Genomic DNA, 20,465 nt, shown 5'->3' on the forward strand with positions numbered 1-20,465 from the left:
TGGGTTCAATATTACTTGGCAAACTACCTTGTGGTCGTTCAGAGATTAGTTTGGAAAGCTGGCCTATCTGAGTTTCAAGCCCTTGGATCGACGCTTGTTGATTCTTAAATGCTATCTCGGTGTTCTGGAAACGAGTTTCTGACACCGTTATAAACATTGAGAGCATCTCTTCAAGGTTCGATTTCTTTTCTTGTTGGTAGGGTGGTTGCTGAAAACCCGGAGGATGTTGTGGTCTTTGATTTCCTTGGCCTCCCCACGAAAAATTGGGATGGTTCCTCCAACCTGCATTGTAAGTGTTAGTAAATGAATTGTTTTGAGGTCGAGGATTATTACCCATGTAGTTTAGTTACTCGTTATCCATGTTATGGCCATAAGGTTGGTATTCCGAATGGCTTGTTCCACCGCTACTTGCTTCGCACTGCATTACTGGTGAACCTATGAAGAACTAAGAAAACCATCAATCTTTTTATTCAAGAGTTCTACCTGATTTGACAGCATCGTGACCGAATCGACGTTATAAACACCAACTGTTTTCGTTGGCTTTGTCCTCATGACTTTTCACTGATAGTTATTCAGTGACATCTCCTCAAGAAACTCATAGGCATATTCAGGTGTTTTATTATTGATGGTTCCGCCAGTAGCTGTGTCAACCATTTGCCGAGTTGAAGGATTCAGACCATTGTGGAATGTTTGAACTTGGAGCCAAAGTGGTAACCCATGGTGAGGGCACCTTCTCAGCAAGTCCTTGTATCTCTCCCAAGCATCGTAGAGGGTTTCTAAATCCATCTGCACAAGAGAAGAGATGTCATTACGTAATTTAGTCGTTTTAGCTGGCAAAAAATATTTTAGTAAGAATTTTTCAATCATTTGTTCCCAAATAGTAATTGACCCTCATGGTAACGAGTTCAACCACTGTTTAGCTTTGTTCCTTAATGAAAAAGGGAATAACTGAAGACGAATGGCATCATCCAAAAGCCATTGATTTTAAATGTATCGCAAAATTCCAGAAAGTTTGCTAAGTGAGCGTTGGGATCTTCATCCTCCAAACCATCAAACTGAACAAATTGTTGTATCATCTGAATAGTGTTAGGTTTTAATTCAAAAGTATTTGCAGCTACAGCAGGTCTAACTATGCTAGATTCAGTTCCTATTAAACAAGGTTTAGCATAATCATACATAACGCATGGAGTAGGATTTTTATTAGCCGCAATTGCAGGAGGTAGCTGATTGTCTTGGTTTTCAGCCATCTCTTCGATTGGGGGTTGAGTATCGTCTTCTTGCTCTTTCTCTATGTATTGTAAGCTTTGCCTTATTTCTCTTTGATTTCTGCGAACTGTACGATTGATTTCTTCCTCAAAAAGTAATGGTCTTGACGGGTTTCTTCTAGTCATAAACTATAAAAACCTGCCAAGAGAAAGAAAAAGTAAGTTAATAAATAATAATAATATTAAATTAAATTTCAAGAAAAATAAATGGCTAAAGTAATAAAAATTGAGCGTTCCTAATATCTTAACTCCCCGACAACGACGCCAAAAACTTGATCGCGTGATTTCGTAATAGGTTTTAAAGATTTATAATTACTCGTTCTTGAACTAACTATTATTGCGATGTAGGCAAATGTACCTATTGAACAGTAGCATAGTTTTAGCAAGACCAGATTGTCGAACCAAAAGGAACTAAAAGTACTAGTAATGACTGTCTTTTTATTATCTAGCCTAAGAATAAAGAGGTTTTGTTTTAATTAAATAATTATCTAAACTAAGAATTCACAAAGAAAAGAATTGGGGAATTCCTTTTGGGGAAAATAGATTGACTTAAGACAATACCTAAGGAGAAATCCACCTAGACTTTACTTGTTATTCTGGCTCCGAATCGGATGATTTATTCATTCAACTTGTTCCATAGAGATCCCTAAGTTATGTTATTATCCCTATTCAAGACTAATAACGTCTAATCCCTAGATTGAATAACCGAGACTTTTCTCTAATTAACACTCTAGGGTTGCATTAACTCGATCTATGGATCCCTTTATTAGGTTTCACCCTAATCCGGCAAAATCTTGTCACCCTATGTAACTCTGCTTAATTATGACAAATGTACTCTTAGATAGGGTCTATTCCTCCTCTGAATAAGATCTTGTCTTGAATCAGTATCCTGGGATATCAAAATAAGAATTAAGAACATATAATTAAGAACAAGTTAAATATTTATAATACGATTCAGAAAATAATAACAAGATTCGTCTTAGGTTTCATTCCCCTTAGGTATTTAAGGGTTTTAGTTCATAACTAAATAAGAAAACATCTCAGAAGAATAAAGAATACAAAACATAAAGAAAACCCAAAACTCCTGAAGGAAAATTGAGGAGAGATCTTTAGTCTTGATGATGAATCCGGCTTCTAAGATGGATTAATCGGCTTCCTTGGAGTAATTCCTTACTCCCTATTCTCCATGTCCTTTTCTTCCTTCTCTAGGGTGTATTTATAGGCTCTGGAATGCCTAAAAGCCCTCAAAATTAGCCTTTTCCGAATTGGACTCAACTTGGACTCGGCAGGGACATGCCCGTGGCACACGCCCGTGTTCGATTACTTCAGACCATGTTGAAGACTGCCAAATTGACACAGCTGTGTGGTCTTCCCGTGTGAGGAGGTCCAAGCCTTGTTGATTTCGTACTTTTTCCCATTTTCTCCGTTTTTGGCCCGTTTCTCGTTCCTTTCGCTCTTTTATGCTCTCCTAAGTAAAAAACATGAAATTAAAGCATTAAGAGCATCGAATTCACCAATTCTAATGGGAAATCATCCATAAAATGCATTAAACATGGGGTAAAATATGTATAATTTACGGTTTATTAGGTACGTCAGTTCGATAATCGCAAAGATGAGGTCCCATAGATCGGTTGTCAGGAGTGCTCGTGCATCGTCAGCCAACTGGACTTGTTCAAGCGCGGTCCAGTCAATGAAGCGGCCCACACCTAAAGGTCGGGTCTGTACAATTTGAAACAATTCCTCCTGATTGCCTGGTGGAAATTGGAAGAAGGGGTGTCGGATTTTCGAAGTGGGGAATGAAGAAGATGATGCCCATTTCCGTTTTTTGGAAGTGGGGGTGGCAGTTCTCTTCCCACGTAAGCTTGACATGGTGTACTTGCTAGCAAAACCATTATTCTGTTTTGATGATTGGATAAGGTAAAATGTAAACAAATTCAACAAGGAAAACGTCATAAATAATTTCAAGCACAACTACTAACACTAACTGACCTAACCAAAATAATAAATTTTTTGGCATAATAATGTGGTATTAGTATGAAAATCAAAATGGAAAAGAGCTTGATGGAAATGTAAAAAGCATGAATGTATCACAATGCATGGATTATAATGGCAAAGAATAATACGCAAGTGAATATTGACTTAGAATACGTAAATGGGGCTTGAGAAATCATGAAGTAATAAAGACAAATGTCACATGAAACAAATGGTAGCTAATCTAACAATGGAACTTGAATGATAGCAAAATGGAAATAGTGTGGGATAAATGAAGATTAACATGATAATTAGCATTAGAACTAAGTAAAATAAAAGAGAAAAGAGTAAACAAACGCTAAAAAGATGAGAATGGGCGTCGAAAATAGAGTTGGAGGCGGCGCATGGGCATGGTAGGGAGGCCGTGTTGACTTGCAACGGCTAGGGTTAGGGATTTTGGGTGAAGAAGATGATGAATAGTGAAGGGTATTTATAGATTTTGGGGCACACGGCCAGGGGACACGCCTGTGTTCCTTAGTTCTTGCCCGTGTCATTCACGAATTTTGAATTTGGGCGCGTCTGACTTTTGGCCCACACCTATTTTCCTTGGGCATGTGGGTGCACACGGTCGTGTCGCACGGCCATGTCTATCTTCGTTCGCTTCTCCCACACCCATGTATATAGGCCTATGCCCGTGTTAATCTGACAAGTTCCCCCAATGTTGCTCGGCATGGGCGTGTTGCATGCCCGTGTTAATTTGATAGGTTCGACCACGGTTTCCAGGCACGAGCATGTCGTACGCCCGTGTTGTTTTAGTGGGTTCACCCACAGCCATGTTGCACGGCCGTGGCGATTTATCATAGCCTATTCTGGGGAAAATCCTTGACCTGTTTCCACATGATCCTAAGCACGCTCGTGTTCTTGGCCGTGTCTATGTGGAGACCTGTATTCAAGAGCTCTATTAGTAAGTTACGTGTTAAACACTAAAATTTAAAGAAGTTAATACAGTTAGTGCTCGGGTTGCCTCTCGAGAAGTGCTTATTTATAGTCTAAGCTCGACTTACCTCTCCATTGAATGGTCATGGTGGTTCGAGGAGTTTATACTCTTCATTCCTACTATGAATCTCATCAAAATAAGGTTTTAGGCGGTATTGTTTGCCTTAAAAGTGTGACAGCCCAAAATTGACCCTAGTCGGGAAGTGGTTTCGGGACCGCTAAACTGAGTCACCGAAAGGTTTGAATGTGATGTTTATTGTCTAGAATATGTAATCATGATTGTGTGAAAATTTCAAGCTTCGATTTAGTCGATTGCATGTGAATTTAGTCAATAGGACTTATATGAGAAAATTTTAAAATGTGATAGGTCAATGCATGAGGACCTATTAGTGCATGGGGACTTGCATGTCAAATTCCCCCTCCCTAATATGTAGTGGCCGGCCATGCTATGGGTGGAAACATGTCTCCAACATGTTATGCTAGTGATGTATGTTAAGAAAAATAAAATAATGAGCATGGTGATTAAATAATGAAAGGAAGGGTGATGAAAAAAAAAATAACATGGTCTCATCCATACCCCCTTGTTGCCGTGAATTGAAGGAAGAAAACAAAAAAAAAAGTGTTCATTCTTGAACATCCTTGGCCGAATAGAGGAAAGAAAGGAAGGGGAAAAGCTTGAGAAAATCGGCTATGGTGGTTTGCTAGACTAAGGTATGTTTGATATTATTCTTTGAGATTCATGTATATTTTAAGTTGTAAGTGAAAATCTACCTAGCCATGGTTCAAATTTTGTTAATTGATGGAGATGATATTCGGCCATGAATGTTACATTCTTGGTTGGTATTTTGATGTCTTTGGTGATGAGGTATGAAGATGGTTGATTTTGAGTGTTTAATAAAAAGGATGCATGAATTATTGTTAAATAATGGTCAAATGTAGCATGATTAAAGATGTGAATAAATTGAAGTTAAGGAGGTTGTCAATGAAAAACATGAGTTGGATGAGGCTTAAGGAATAAAAATCTAGGTGACTAGAGGTCAAGGACATTCGGTCATAGGCTTGTGTGCTAGCAAAATCGGCCAAGTGTTTATGTGGTAGAAATTAAGTGTTAAATGGAATGAAAATGATATTATATGGGGGTATGTATATTCGGCCATATGAGTAAATATATAGATGATGTTAAATTTGATTATGTATAATGGGCATTAAGATGTTGAACTTAAGAAATTAGAAGTAAATGAACTTGATAGTATTTAAGAGATAGAGGTGATAGATTAATGTTGCACATTCGGCTATGGTTAGGCATGTTGATGATCTTATCTTGATTTAGATAATTAGGCATAAAAGGGTGGTAAAGGGGATGAAATTGTCGAATGATTAGTTGGGTAACAAAAGAAGCATTCGGCCATCACTTGAGAGCTTGTGTGATGTTGGGTTTAAAATTAGCAAAGGTAACTTACCTAATGCATGTGCATGTGTGATTAGATTTTTGATGATATGGTAGTTGCATGAGGTTATTAGCCGAATATACTAACATACATATACATGTGAAATTGGATTGTAAATATTTAGCAAGGTGGTTAAACTAGTTAAATTATTGACTAAGCTCAAGGAGTTAAAGGAGGTGAATCGAGCAAAGGCAAAGAAAAGGTCATCGAGTAGCCAAGTTGGAACCGTCTTACCCAACACGAGGTAAGTCATTAAGCATGTAGTTGGTATTATTTCAAATGGTCATAATGTTTATGTATTGATGCTGAATGGAATGAATAAATATACATATATATATATGCATGTACGTATGTGATGATGAAATTGTTGAATGAAAAGAAAAGAGGTAAGATGTACTGAGTTGTTGATCTTGGCACTAAACGTGCGGGTATAACCATTTATGACCATGAGATTGGCGCTAAGTGCGCGGGATTAAATTGTACAGCACTATGTGTGCGATTTACTATGTTGCACTAAGTGTGCGAAATGAATATGATGCACTAAGTGTGCGAATTGACCATGCGGCACTAAGTGTGCGAGTTTGACTATGTAGCACTAAGTGTACGATTTGATTACGTAGCACTAAGTGTGCGAGTTGATTATATAGCACTGAGTGTGCGGACTCAATATACATTCGTGAATCATTATGGACACTATGTGTGCGACACTATTGAGTCGATCGCGGACAGCGGATCGGGTAAGTGTCTTGAGTACATGGCTAATAGGTGCTATGCTTATACTTGGTGTTGAGCTCGGTAAGTTTGAACCTATGTGACAAATATACTTGAAGTCACGTGCATAAAATTTATCGTAGGATGGGTGCAAGGCCGTTTAGTCGTTTGATTGTAACGAAAATAAATTGATTTATGAAAATGCTTCAATGTCCTATTGATGAGTATATGGAATGTGAATGCATGAATTGATATGAAACTGAATCGATAGGTTGGAGGAACTATGGTATGGTTCGGTATGGATGGAGTAATTGTCTCGTTCCATTTTGTTTCCTCTTGTGATAATGTTATTGATGGATGGTAGTGCATTGCTTATGACTTACTGAGTTATAAACTCACTCGGTGTTTCCTTGTCACCCATTATAGGTTGCTTGGACTCATCTATTTTTGCGGGGTCAGGCCGTCATCGAAGTCATCACACCGGATAGCAAGTTTTGGTACTTTCTTCTTAGTTGGCTTAGAAGAACATTTTGGCATGTATAAGCTATTACGTTGTGTTTGAACTTTGGCATGTAAACTTTAAGCCATGCGAAGATGGCACGAATGTTCGATTGAGTTGGATCAAGGGTAGGCATGAAATGGACCTAGTTACTTTCGTAACAGATGCTGGCAGCAGCAGTGTCATGAGATTGAAAAATCACTAAAAATAGTAGGAGTGGAATTAATTGATGAATAAATTATGTAATCGAAGCTCGATGAGTCTGTTTTCATGAGGAAGTAACGAAAAGATCATATGGGCAGTATATTAAGAGATAATCAGATTTTTGTGGGACAGGGCCAGAACGGTTTCTGGATTCCCTACTCCGACTTTGGAAATTCATTATAAATTAACCAGAGATAATTAGGGGTCGTACCATATATGTACAGATTCCTCTCTGAGTCTAGTTTTCATAGAAATAAACGGCATCAGTATTGAAGCCCCGTTCAGGGAGATATCCAAGTCGTAATGGGCAAAGGTCAGTGTAGTCGACCCCTGCAACATGGGAGACTTTGACTAATAAACTGTACTAATTGGCCCGACCAAAAATTCTAGAAAAAAATACATAGATGGGCACATGAGTCTAGTTTCTGGGAAAAATTACGAAACTGATTTTCGAGTTATGAAACTCAAGATATAATTTTTAAAACGACTAGTACACAGATTGGGCAGTGTCTGGAAAATAAATTTTATAAGGGGTTAAAGTCAGTTAACACCTCGTGTTCGACTCCGGTGTCGGTTTCGGGTTTGGGGTGTTACAAAAAGTGCAGAACTTGGGATGACTTACCTCGACTGTACCGAATGGGAAAATGCTAAGTCTTGTAAGAGGGATTTCTTCATTTAGTTTGGTGGTGATAATGTAAGGATTTACGGCATCTAATAAAACTTTATCTCCAACCTTAAGTTGATTTGGAAAGGTATTGAGCTTGTTCTGACGTAGTTTTGGTTTATCGTGTGTTCTTGATTTATGTGACCGCCATTCATCTAGCTCCTTGATTTGTAGCCTTTGTTCTTCATGAATAGGTCCTCTACTATTGCTTCAAAATGGCTCATGTATTTCCTTCAAACTCTTCTCCAGCAAAATAGGTGGCACCATATTGTTAGTTTTAGTAAAATGGTTTAGACAATCACCTTCAATTTTCGATGTGTTACTGGAATTCCGAGCCTGAAGGGTGATTGTTTTGTCTCCCACAAGAAGTGTGAGCTCACCTGTGCCAACATCAATAATCATTCTAGTAGTTGCTAAAAAGGGCCTTCCTAAAATCAAAGGAGTGTTGCTATCCTCCTCTTGTTGCTATCCTCCTCTATGTCTAGAACAACGAAGTCAACGGGAAATAAAAATTTATCGATTTTAATTAGCACATCTTCAATAATACCCCTAGAAAATCTTATAGTTTTATCTGCTAATTGAATGCTCATCCTAGTCTGTTTGGGTTTCCCAAGACCTAGTTGTTTAAACATTTTGTAAGGCATGACGTTAATACTAGCCCCTAAATCAGCTAATGCATTATTAACATCTAAACTACCAATTAAGCAAGGAATTGTAAAACTCCCTGGATCTTTCAATTTGTTGTGTACTTTATTCTGTAGAATAGCTGAGCAAACTGCGTTTAACATTACATGTGAAGCCTCGTCCAACTTCCGCTTATTTGCTAAAATCTCTTTTAAAAATTTCATTGCGTTTGGCATTTGCGATAGAGCTTTAATAAATGATAAGTTAATATGTAATTTTTTTAAGAGTTTAAGGAATGTACCAAATTGTTCGTCTGAGCGGTCTTTCCTTGTCGCATTAGGGTATGGCACACGAGGTGTATATTCTGTACTTACCGGCTTGGGGTCATTTTGGTTGACCTCATTCTTACCTTTGCTTACCACCGTTTCTGGCCTTGGTTTTGCAACTAACCCTTCCTCATCTTGAATGGCAATCATGTTGAGTTGCTCCCTTGGGTTAGATTTAGTGTTGCTTGGCAGGCTACCTTGTGGTCATTTGAAAATTAACTTAGCGAGCAGTCCAATCTGAGTTTCGAGCCCCTGGATTGATGCTTGTTGATTTTTGAGTGTTGTCTTAGTATTCTGAAAACGAGTTTCTGACACCGAGATGAATTTGGTTAGAATCTCCTCAAGGTTCGACTTCTTTTCTTATTGGTAAGGTGGTTGTTGAAATCCCAGAGGATGTTGTGGCCTTTGATTTCCTTGACCGCCTCACGAGAAATTTGGTTGGTTCCTCCAACATGCATCATAATTGTTACTATATGGGTTATTTTGAGATCGAGAATTGTTACCCATGTAATTTAACTGCTCATTGTCCATGTTATGGAAATAAGGTTGGTATATTGAACTGCTTGATCCACCTCCACTTGCTTCACACTGCATTACTAGGTGAACCTGTGAAGAATTAAAAAATCATCAATTTTCTTATTCAAGAGTTCTAGCTGATTAGAGAGCATGGTGGCTAAATCGACGTTATAAACACCGGCTGTTTTCATCGGCTTTGTTCTCATAACTTGCCACTGATAGTTAATCAATGACATCTCTTCTATAAACTCATAAGCATCTTCAGGTGTTTTATTATTTATGGTTCCGCTAGTAGCTGCATCAACCATTTGTCGAGTCGAAGGATTCAGGCCATTATGAAAAGTTTGAACCTGTAGCAAGAGTGGTAACCCATGGTGAGGGCATCATCTCAAGAGATCCTTGCATCCCTCCCATGCATCGTAGAGTGTCTCTAAACCCATCTGCACAAAAGAAGAGATATCATTACGTAATTTAGCTGTTTTAGCTGATGGAAAATATGTTAATAAAAACTTTTCGGTTATTTATTCCCAAGTAGTAATTGAACCTCGTGGTAACGAGTTCAACCACTGTTTAGCTTTGTTCCTCAACAAAAAAGGAAATAGCCGAAGACGTATGGCATCATCAAAAACTCCATTGATTTTAAAGGTATAGCAAAACTCTAGAAAATTTACCAAGTGAGCATTGGGATCCTCGTCCTGCAAACCATCAAACTGCACAAACTGTTGTATCATTTGAATTGTGTTAGTTTTCAGTTCAAAATTATTTGTAGCAATAGCAGGTGTAACTATACTTGACTTAGTTCCTATTAAATTAGGTTTAGCATAATCATACATAGTGCACAGAGCAGGATTTTGATTAACAGCAATTACAGGAGGTAGCAGATTTTCTTGGTTTTCAGCCATCTCCTATGTTTTGGTTTGAATATTGTTCTCTTGCTCGTTCTCCGTGTATCCTAAGCTCGCCTTATTTCTCTTTGGTTTCTGTGAACTGTGCGGTCGATCTCATTGTCAAAAAGCAATGGTCCTGACGGGTTTCTTCTAGTCATAAACTATAAGAACCTGCCAGAAAAAGGGAAAAAGAAGAATTAGTAAAAGAAATTAGAATAAAATTTAAATTGAAGTAAAAGTAAATGGCTAAAGTAATAAAAATGGAGTGTTCCTAATATCTTAGTTCCCCGGAAACGGCGCCAAAAACTTGATACGTGATCTTAGTGATAGGTTTTAAATATTTATAATGAATCGTTCTTGAAACTAACTATTATCACGATGAAGGCAAGTGTACCTATTGAGCAGTAGTATAGCTTTAGCAAGACCGGATTGTCGAACCCAAAGGACCTAAAAGTACTAGTAATGACTGTCCTTTTATTATCTAGCCTAAGAAGAATGGGGTTTGTTTTAACTAACTAATTAACTAAACTAAGAATTCACAAAAAATAGAATTGTGGAATTACTTTTGGAAAAATGATTGAATTAAGACAATTCCTAAGGAAAAATCTACCTAGACTTCACTTGTTATTTGACTCTAAATCGGACGATTTATTCATTTGAATTGATCCATAAAAATCCCTAAGTTATATTATTATCCCTCTCGAGTCTAACAACGTCTAAACCTAGGTTGAATAATTGAAATCTCTTTCTAATTAACTCCCTAGGGTTGCATTAACTTGATCTATAGATCCCCTTATTAGGTTTCACCCTAATCTGGCAAAATCTTGTCACCCTATCTCTAGGCGCGCAATCAACTCTACTTAATTATGACAAATGTACTATTAGACAAGGTCTATTCCTCTTCTGAATAAGAGCTTAACTTGAATAAATATCCTGGAATATCAAAACAATAATTAAGAACACATAATTAAGAACAAGTCAAATATTTATCATATAATTCAGATAATAATAACTAGATCTGCTTAGGTTTCATTCCCCTTAGGTATTTAGGGGTTTTAGTTCATAACTAAAAAGGTAAACATCTTAGAAGAATAACGAATACAAAAAATAAAGAAAAACCCAAAACTCCTGAAAGGAAATTGAGGGGAGATCTTCAGTCTTGATAATGAATCCGGCTTCTAAGATGGATCAATCGACTTTCCTTGAGTAGTTCCTTGCTTCCTCCTCTGTCGCCCCCTTTTTGCTCTTCCTCTAGGGTGTATTTATAGGCTTTAGAATGCCTAAGAGCCCTCAAAATTGGCCTTTTCTGAATTGGACTCAATTTGGGCTCTACAGGGACACGCCCGTGTGACACGTCCGTGTGCGATTACTTCAGGCCGTGATTAAGCCTGTTAAATAGGCACGTGCGTGTGGTCCATCCGTGTGAGTCGTGCTTCAATTATTTCAAATTGACACGGCCGTGTGGTCTACCCGTGTGAGGAAGTCTTGGCTGTGTTGATTTCGTACGTTGGCCCATTTTCTCTGTTTTTGGCCCGTTTCTTGTTCCTTTCACTCTCCTATGCTCACCTAAGTATAAAACATGAAAATAAGGCATTAGGATCATCGAATTATCAATTTTAGGGAAAAATCATCCATAAATTATGCTAAGTATGGGATAGAAATATGTATGAATTACGGTTTATCAAAAAGTTGTAAAAGTTGGGGTAATTGTGTAAATTAAAAAAATGAAGGGTATAAATTGTGAAATGAATTGGGACAAAAAATATTTTCTAATTAATGAGAAATTTTATATTTTAGATCAAGATTCCATAGATACTCGTGAAAAAGAAAAATAGCAGAATAGTCCCTAAACTCTTGCAATTATTACAATTCAATTCTGGTAAGTTCGTATGGTTAAAATATAATGTTTATTTATTAAATTGATGAATGGTATTATGAATTGATTCATATCTATTCCAGAAAATAAAATTATTATTAAATTATGAAATTGAATTAAAAGTTCAAAATAAGTGGAACGCGAGATTGAGTACAATCGTTCTGTTATAAAGGATAAGTTGACGGATAAGACCATATATGGGTTCTGGCACTATGAATGTAAGACCATGGTTGGACCATGGCAGTGTTTATATGTAATACCATAGCTGGGCTGTGGCATTTTAATGAAAAGACCATAACTGGGTTATTGCACTATAAACGTAGAACCATGGTTGGACCATGGTAATGTTTATATGTAAGACCATAGCTAGGCTATGGCATTCTGATGACAAGACCATAACTGGGTTATGGAACTATGAACATAAGACCATGGTTGGACCATGGCAGTGTTTATATGTAAGACCATAGCTGGGCTATGGCATTCTGATGATAAGACCATAACTGGGTTATGGCACTACGAATGTAAAAAATGAATTGACGAAAAATGTAAAGGATAAATTAACGGCAAATTACCCAAGTAAACTGAGATTCAGCATTTGTTGTGAAATTTTGTGTTTACTTTCTGTTTAGCTCTCATGAGGTTCTGTTTAGCCTTCAAGTTTCTAAAAATGATGTACTCATATCTGTAAGTCGTTCTTCAAATGGTAAGATAACAGGAGTTTATTTTGGATGATATATGTATGTGAAGAAATAGTAAGAGAATGATATGTGTCATGATATGTATATGTATATCAATATATTGATGGGTTGATACATGAAAATTATGTAAGTTGAGATTAGTAATAAATTCAAAAGTGACTTGTTGAGATAATATGGTTATTCATGTTGAAATTATAAGAAATATATTCTGGTATACTAACAAATGTTATTCTTTAATGCTTAGGGAAGTGCCAAATATTTGGTTGAATGGCAGTATGTTTAATTATATGATGCACTGAAATGGTAAGTGTTTAAATGAAAATATGCTTGTGCTTATGAAAGAATGGTAAGGTTTCAGTTATGCAATTTCTTATGAAATGATTTATCGTGTGATTAACTCAAAAATAGTCTGTTTAAGTGCACTAGCTTGTAGCTATGGTGGAATAATATGCTTATGGCTGGTGTGTTATGCTTACGGAATGAAAGTGGAAAGTAAAGAAACGTAAATGAAAATTGTAACGCCCCAAAAATCCTTAATATTTATTTTTGTATGTTTGTGTTACACAAATGCATGTCTGCTTCAGTGGTTAAGTGTCCTGGGAAGAGTCTGAGAAGTCTTGGGTTCAAGCCTTGGCTTGTGCAAAAGTTTTGTTTTAAATGGATAAACCCCTGCCTCTAGTCAGTAGGTTTTTAAATAAATATGGGTATAACATGTCAGAAAGGGCCTGCTGGTCTAGGGGATAAGTGGCGTGTTATTGTTACCTGAAGTCTGAAGTTCGAGTCCTGGTATGCGCAATAGAGTGTTTTATTTTGTTGCTAGGGCCGTGTGGGAGTTTTAGTCAACCCGGCCTACTGAAAAGTTGTAGTGGAATTTGAATTAGGTGGTTAAAGGAGGAGTGGATGGTTTTGAGGGATTTGGGGAGGAAAATGTGGGAGTTTGAAGGTAGTGGGAGAGTTAGTGCAGTTTGAACTCTTGCCTCTGAGGATATCAGTTGTGGTTGGTATTTTATGATTATTTTGAGTGTAACAGCCCAAAATTGGGTCTAGTTGGAACAGAGGTTTCAAGACCACAAAATCCAAGATAGAAATAATTATTTTATGATTATTTTGAGGTCTATGATATGATTGCATGATTGTGTGAAAATTTCGTGAAGAAATTCTATGCATAAAGTGCTCAATTTGAAGTTAGGGACTAAATTGAATAAGTTGCAAAACTTGCATTCTAGAAGTTTCTAGTATGAAATTGCTTTGAAATATTAATTAGGAGGTCTTAAATAGCAATTTGACCAATTTCTAAGTGATGGAAAAAAATTGGACATGGATGGAATTTTTGAAAGTTTAGTAAGGAAGGGCATTTTGGTCATTTGGTAATTAAAAGAAATAAAAAGGGAAAATAAAGCCAAAATTTACTCATCTTTTTCATGGAGGCCGAAATTAGCATGGGGGAAACCATGGCTAGGGTTTTCAAGCTTTCCAAGCTCAATAGTAAGTCCGTTCTAACCCCGTTTTTCAAGTTCTTTATGTTTTTAGAACCCGGTAATTTAATTAAGCTTATTCTAGCAATAATTTAAGCTAGGGTTCATATTTGGAAAAATACCCGTAGGTGAAATGTGTTTATTTTGCTGTTTTGTGATAGAATATGAGGTTTTAAATTATGTTAGACAACTTGTGCTACTCGGTTTTGAGTGAAAACGAGTAAAAGTGCTTAATCGGTAAAAATACCTAATAGTCATAAGTATATGTTAGAGTGAGAATTTGATGTTGCCACAGAAGGGAAAAGTGATCAGCATGTCATAAAACATAAGAATAAGGGATGAAGTTTAATTCCCGAGCCTAGGGGCAAAAGTGTAAATATGCAAAAGTTTAGGGGCAAAATTGTAATTTTTCCAAAGTTTGAGTTAAGGACTGTTTTGAATAGTACATTAATTAAATAAGTAAAATATGATGTTTTAGTATTGAGGTAAGTTCATATGTATAATAAGCATTAATTTATGCATATTTCAATGTAAAATTGATATATTTATTATAATTTCTGAGGTGTTGAAAGTATGTAAGTTGGTATGATAATAATACAGCAATAACGCTGTAATTTATATTTGAAAGTTAAATTTAGTGAATTAATTGAATTATGTTAAATTAAATGATTATGGTGCTAAGTTTATGAATTGATTTAAAAATATGTTTATGGTACATGAAGTGCATTGAATTATCATACATAAATGTGATTTCTATGATTATGGATATTATGAGAAATTGCAAGTTCATATGATTTTTAATAAGGCAACGTGTAATTTAATGTTATTACCTTGATATTAAATGAGATGTAAGTTTATATGTAAGTAATACATCAATTTTACTTGTATTATGATATTTTATAATAATGTTGGAAATATGTTTGTTGATAATTACTTAATTGGTGAAATTTTTGGAAAAGAGAGAGAAATCCCAGTTGAACCTTCGAAAAGATTGGATGATACAGATGGTATGTAGCTAGTTCACATGTATGGTGCTGAGTGTACATCATGTGTACAAGAGAGCTACAAGACATTATGATGTAGCTAGGTCGCATGGGTGATACTATGTGTACACCGTGTAGACAAGAGAGCTACGGGATATATGTAGCTAGGTCACATGTGTGGCTCTAGGTGAAGGACACCATGTAGACAAGAGAGCTACGAGATAAATTGGCTAGGTCACATGGGTGGTACTGAGTGTTCACCATGTGTACAAGAGAGCTGAACTATATGATGGGTGGAGCTATGTGCTGAAACCACCCAGTATCGAGGATTGATCCGAAGTGTTCAACGGGAGACTTCTATGTATTGCTTTGTTAGTTTTGTGATGAATAAGTGCAGGAACTTGATTATGTGAATGATGTGTTCATTAAGTGACCAGGCTACATGAGGATGATTTTATGGTGACCTTGTGATCATGGGCCTATACTTTTGATGTATGAAATGTGGTGAAAATGATTTGTGATATGTATGTTAAAATGAGGTTAATACAAAGAAAGTGTGAAAGAGTGAATTAGCAATAAAACTGTTTTGGATAGTAGCACTGACATGACTTTGGAAAATAACCAAAAATAGTATAAATTGAATTAGAGACTGAATGAGATATAAAATTAAAGCTTAATGAGTCTATTTTCATATAAAAGAAACAGAGCAAGAAAAGGAGTTTTATATTTTGAGATATTTATGTTTTTGTGAGACTAGTTCAGAATGATTACGTGATCCCCTGTTCTGACTTTGGAAAATCACAAAAAATTGGATAAAAATAATTAAGGCTTAAAATTATATTTTTAAAATCCCTAATGAGTCTATTTTCAAGATAAATCAAAAATAACATTATCCAAGTTCTGTAATGTGAGATAATTAATTTTTAGTGAAGAGAGGGCAGAGCTGTCAGAAAGTGAAATAGGAGAAATTTTAATGAATAAACTGTACTAATTGGCTAAACCAAAAATTATGAAAATTTTATGGTGGAAAGATACGTGAGTCTAGTTTTAGGGGAAATTTACAGATCTTAATTTGGAGCTCTGTAGCTCGAATTATAAATAAGTTAGTGACTATGACTCGTGTGGACAGTTTGATGTGAGCATTTATTAGTAAATTGTGAAATCATACTTACAAGAATGCTATATACATTAAGGATGTGAAATGGAGAGGAGGAGGAGAAAAATAAATATATGTGGAATACATGGAAACTATGGTATATGAAATATTAATATAATGAAAACAAAAAGAGAATGATATGTATCATGACATGTATATATATATATGACTAGTCTCAATGTAATGCTTGTTGGGTACGGAGTTGAATTGAAATGTTTCAGGCAAACATGTTATTTTGCGTATTTGAATTGTGGTATTTTATAAAGATATGATCTAATTTTAAATATGAATGCTTGATGATTAAGCTGAAGATATTTTGTAAGATGATAATCTTGGTATAAATGTATAAGTGGTACTATAATAAACAAGGTAAAATGAGTATGAGAGACACATGTATGATGACATACAAATGCTATGTTTGTGGTTTAATTGAGAATATTTAATCATTAAATGAATACCATGTTATATGCTTTTGATTTTGTATAAGTGTGTAAGAGATTAAGTTTGACCAAAGCTTGGAAAATAGCCTAGGTATATTCCACATAGGCAAAGACACGACCATGTGTCTCAGCCATGTATGGAACACGAATTTGGGACACGGGCGTTTGGAACCTTAAAGTATAAAATTTCCAAGATTTTCGTAAGTTCTCGGTTTAGTCCTGAACCCTTTCTAAAGTATGTTTTGGGCTTCGTAGACTCAAATAAGGGACTATGTGTAAGTGAATGAACGTTTTGAAATATGAATGAAATTTTATGGCTCGTATTTTAGTTTAACGTTTGTCTGTTTGTTCGGTAATGCCTCGTACCTTATCCCAGCCTCGGGTACGGGTAAGGGGTGTTACATCGAGTATCTTTCGTTTTTGTTTATTTTGATTTTTCTCTTCCCTACAATTCCCTTGCTTATCCATTTTCTCTTCTTCCTCTACTCATCTAACAGACATTCTCTCCCTATTTTCTTTGGCTGAATGCCCTTTCTCCCCATCTCTTAATCCTTTCAGTTTTTAACAATTCTCTCTCTTTTCATCTTGTTTGTTTTGGTCAAATACTTTTTTTCTTGTAGTTGAACCCTGCTCTTTTCGCTGTCTCTTTTTTTTCTTTGACCAATCGAGTTTTGGTGCACATAGTTGTTTCTTAGTCTCTCTCTCTCTCTGTGTGTGTCATAGTAGTTATTTCACCCAACATCTCCCTTTTGCTGTCGATTATTGCTAGAGGTTCGGTTGTTCTATCTTTTGCCTCTATCACATCGTGTGCTTTTGGCCTTCGTTTTGGGTGTAGGTCAATTGTTTCTTTCCCCTATACTTGGTTTTACACTTTTAGTAAGTTTGATATACGTTTGGTTCAAACTATTTTTGTGAACAATAATGGTTAATAAGATTCGGTTGGAATGCAGGTAATCTCTAAGTGCTAGTAACTAGTCTTTTACAACGGTTTAAGTGTGCAAAGCCTCAGTCGTTCAATCAAGGCAAGTGATAATTAACCTTTTGGATAAGTGTTTTAAGATGGGTTGTTTAATCCGATTGTTAAGTGATTAATGGTGTGTTATGATTGAATATAGGTTGGAGTTCTCAAGAGCGATATGCACACTTTTCATAACCAGGTGCATGTAAACATTGCCTTTAATCATAAATCAGCCAAAAGCCGAAAAGTGTGAATAGTTGACACCATATAGGCGTACAGCTACTCGTGTGGTAGCCTGTGTGACTAAACATGGGCGTATGATTGACGATGCTAACAATGTACAAATTCACAAGTTGTGCCGTATTGGGCCGAATTGGGCCATGTGGGTCCCACAGGCATGTGGGCCGCACACAGGTGAAGCACACGACTAGTGCCATTTTGGGCCGTGTGGGCAACATGGGCGTGTGGGCTCATATTAGCCTACAATATGGGCCATGGGCCAATTTTCATTATTTGATTGTTAAGGTTGCATGGGTCTCCCGAGATGACTGTGGACCTACTGTTGGGTCGGTAAGCGTACCTAGACCCTAATTGACTGAATGATTGTTATGCCCCTGTGTGATGTATACAAATATATATATGTTCATGTATGACTATTTTTCTTTAGCATGCTATTTTTAACTGTATTGAGTACATGTATAATATTATGATATGGCATGACATGTTGTATATTGCACTGCATTGGCTTAGGGGTTATATTATGCGAAGAAAGTGCATTGATAGGCTTCGAGCCTGATTTACTGGCAGCTCAGCTGCATATTACTGTATGGTTCCGCATTCGGCATTACTTGGAATGTAGGGTTGGGTGGGTTGATTATATCCCCACATGGAGTGTAGGGTTGGACGGAGATAGAGTGTAGAGGCTAGTTGGGTAGGAATCTTGTGATTGCATATATGTGACTATTACTGTACTAAGATGGGCTAAGGCCCAAACTGGACTGACACTGTTACTGATAAAGGGCTTATGCCCAGACTGTGATTACCTGTACGCTATCTGTGTTTGTACATGGGGATTACACACTGAATTTTCGTGACTCACCCCTTTTTTTTTACTGTGCATGTAATCCCCAGACATAGGTGGATCGGTGCAGCAAAGGGACCCAGAAGTGGCCACACAACTGCTATTATTTTCGCATTTAATTATAAGTATTGTTAATTAGGGTATTTTTATAATAAGGCCTTTTTGGAATTTAACTTAATTTGGGATTTGTTTTCGTGCTTATGCTTCGTAATCACTAGTGGTAGGAAAACTTGAGTTTTAAAAAAAATAAATGTTTTATCAAAGACACCACGAATATGCAACCTGTTTTAAGAGCTTCTGCTATAAATGACGTTTTCAAAAATTAATAACGTTTTAATGTGAATAACTTTTTGACAATGACTCACATTTTGAAAATGAATGACACATCTTAGAATCATCATTAAGATCACACAAAGAGGTTAAATAGAAAAAGGGTTTTCATCGATATCACACTTTATGAAAAACACTTCAATGTGACATCGCCAGATTCGACCGTAACATCTGGGTCGAGTTTAGGGTGTTACATTTAGTGGTATTAGAGTCAGGTTGCAAAACTTGACTGTGGATTTAGGTTTTTTTTAAAAAAAACTTTGAATTTCTAAAAGAATTGCTTCAAATGTTTTACTGAATGTGTGGTAGACCAAGTCTCCAGCACCGATTCTGTAAGTCTTCCAAAACTGTTGTTTATTTAAACTGAAATGCTGAGACTACTGTAGGTAGTAGACTGTACTGAAACACTCTAGTTAGGGTAAACTAAAAACTATAGTAAGACTGCGATCTATAAAAATGAACTCTAATTACTAATACTGTTTTCCATAAAATATCTACTAATAAACATTGAAACTATAAACTGATGCATAAAACTGTTAATATAGATACATGAGGCTAAATTTTTGCGACTAAGACGCTATGCGCGAGGGATGGTGAAAACTGAGTACAAGCGATGTGTACATTTCGAGGATGGTCTCAGAGATAGTTTACAGATTCTGATAGCTCCACAGAGGGCCGAAGAGGTGAAGCACGTTGAGCGTCTCAACCGTGAGAAGGAGAAAGGTAGGAACAAGAGGGATTCGGAGCCCTCGAGTTCCTTTCTGAGGCCCAAGAAAAAGGCCAAAGTTGATGGGTAAGTTAGAGTTGGGGCCCCTGTTGCCGCTGCTGGACCTCATCCCTGTGCTGATTGTGAGAGACGCCGCCAGGGTGAGTGCTAGAAAAGGACTGGGGCATGTTTGAGATGCGAATCATTGGAGCACTGTATTAGAGAGTGTCCACGGAGGTCTGGTCAGATACAAGCTACAGGTTTGGGTACTACATAGCAGCCGAGGGGAGTTCAGCAGCCACTGATAGGCCGTGGTCAGGCTAGAGGTGGTAAGGGTTTTGACCGTGGTCAGAAAGCACCGGGTAGAGGTGCTAGGCATATTGAGGCAAGGCAGCCAGCTCTGGTTTATGTTGCACATCATCGAGAGGATGGAGAGGCTTCGGATGTTATCACGAGTACGTTCTTTATCTATTATGTACCTCATATTGCACTGATAAATATAGGATCTACTCACTCCTATATAGCTTGTACTATGTCTGAGACTCTGGGTATTTTGGTTGAGAGCACTATGAGTGACATTACTATACTGAGTCCATTAGGGTAGTTGGTGAGGGTAAATAAACTGTTCAAAGATATTCCTTTGGAGGTTCA

The 20,465-nt window shown here is 36.7% G+C and overlaps 2 non-coding genes across 2 annotated transcripts; both read left to right on the forward strand.

The window, feature by feature from the left end:
* Positions 1–712: 712 nt before the first annotated feature.
* LOC121213309 (small nucleolar RNA R71) lies at positions 713–819 on the forward strand. Its single transcript, XR_005908692.1, has one exon. It is a non-coding gene; the product is annotated as a small nucleolar RNA R71 (small nucleolar RNA).
* Positions 820–9,590: 8,771 nt separating this feature from the next.
* LOC121213214 (small nucleolar RNA R71) lies at positions 9,591–9,697 on the forward strand. Its single transcript, XR_005908589.1, has one exon. It is a non-coding gene; the product is annotated as a small nucleolar RNA R71 (small nucleolar RNA).
* The last annotated feature ends 10,768 nt before the right edge of the window (positions 9,698–20,465 follow it).

Source organism: Gossypium hirsutum, chromosome A13 (assembly GCF_007990345.1).
Source record: "Gossypium hirsutum isolate 1008001.06 chromosome A13, Gossypium_hirsutum_v2.1, whole genome shotgun sequence".
Taxonomy (NCBI): Eukaryota; Viridiplantae; Streptophyta; class Magnoliopsida; order Malvales; family Malvaceae; genus Gossypium; species Gossypium hirsutum.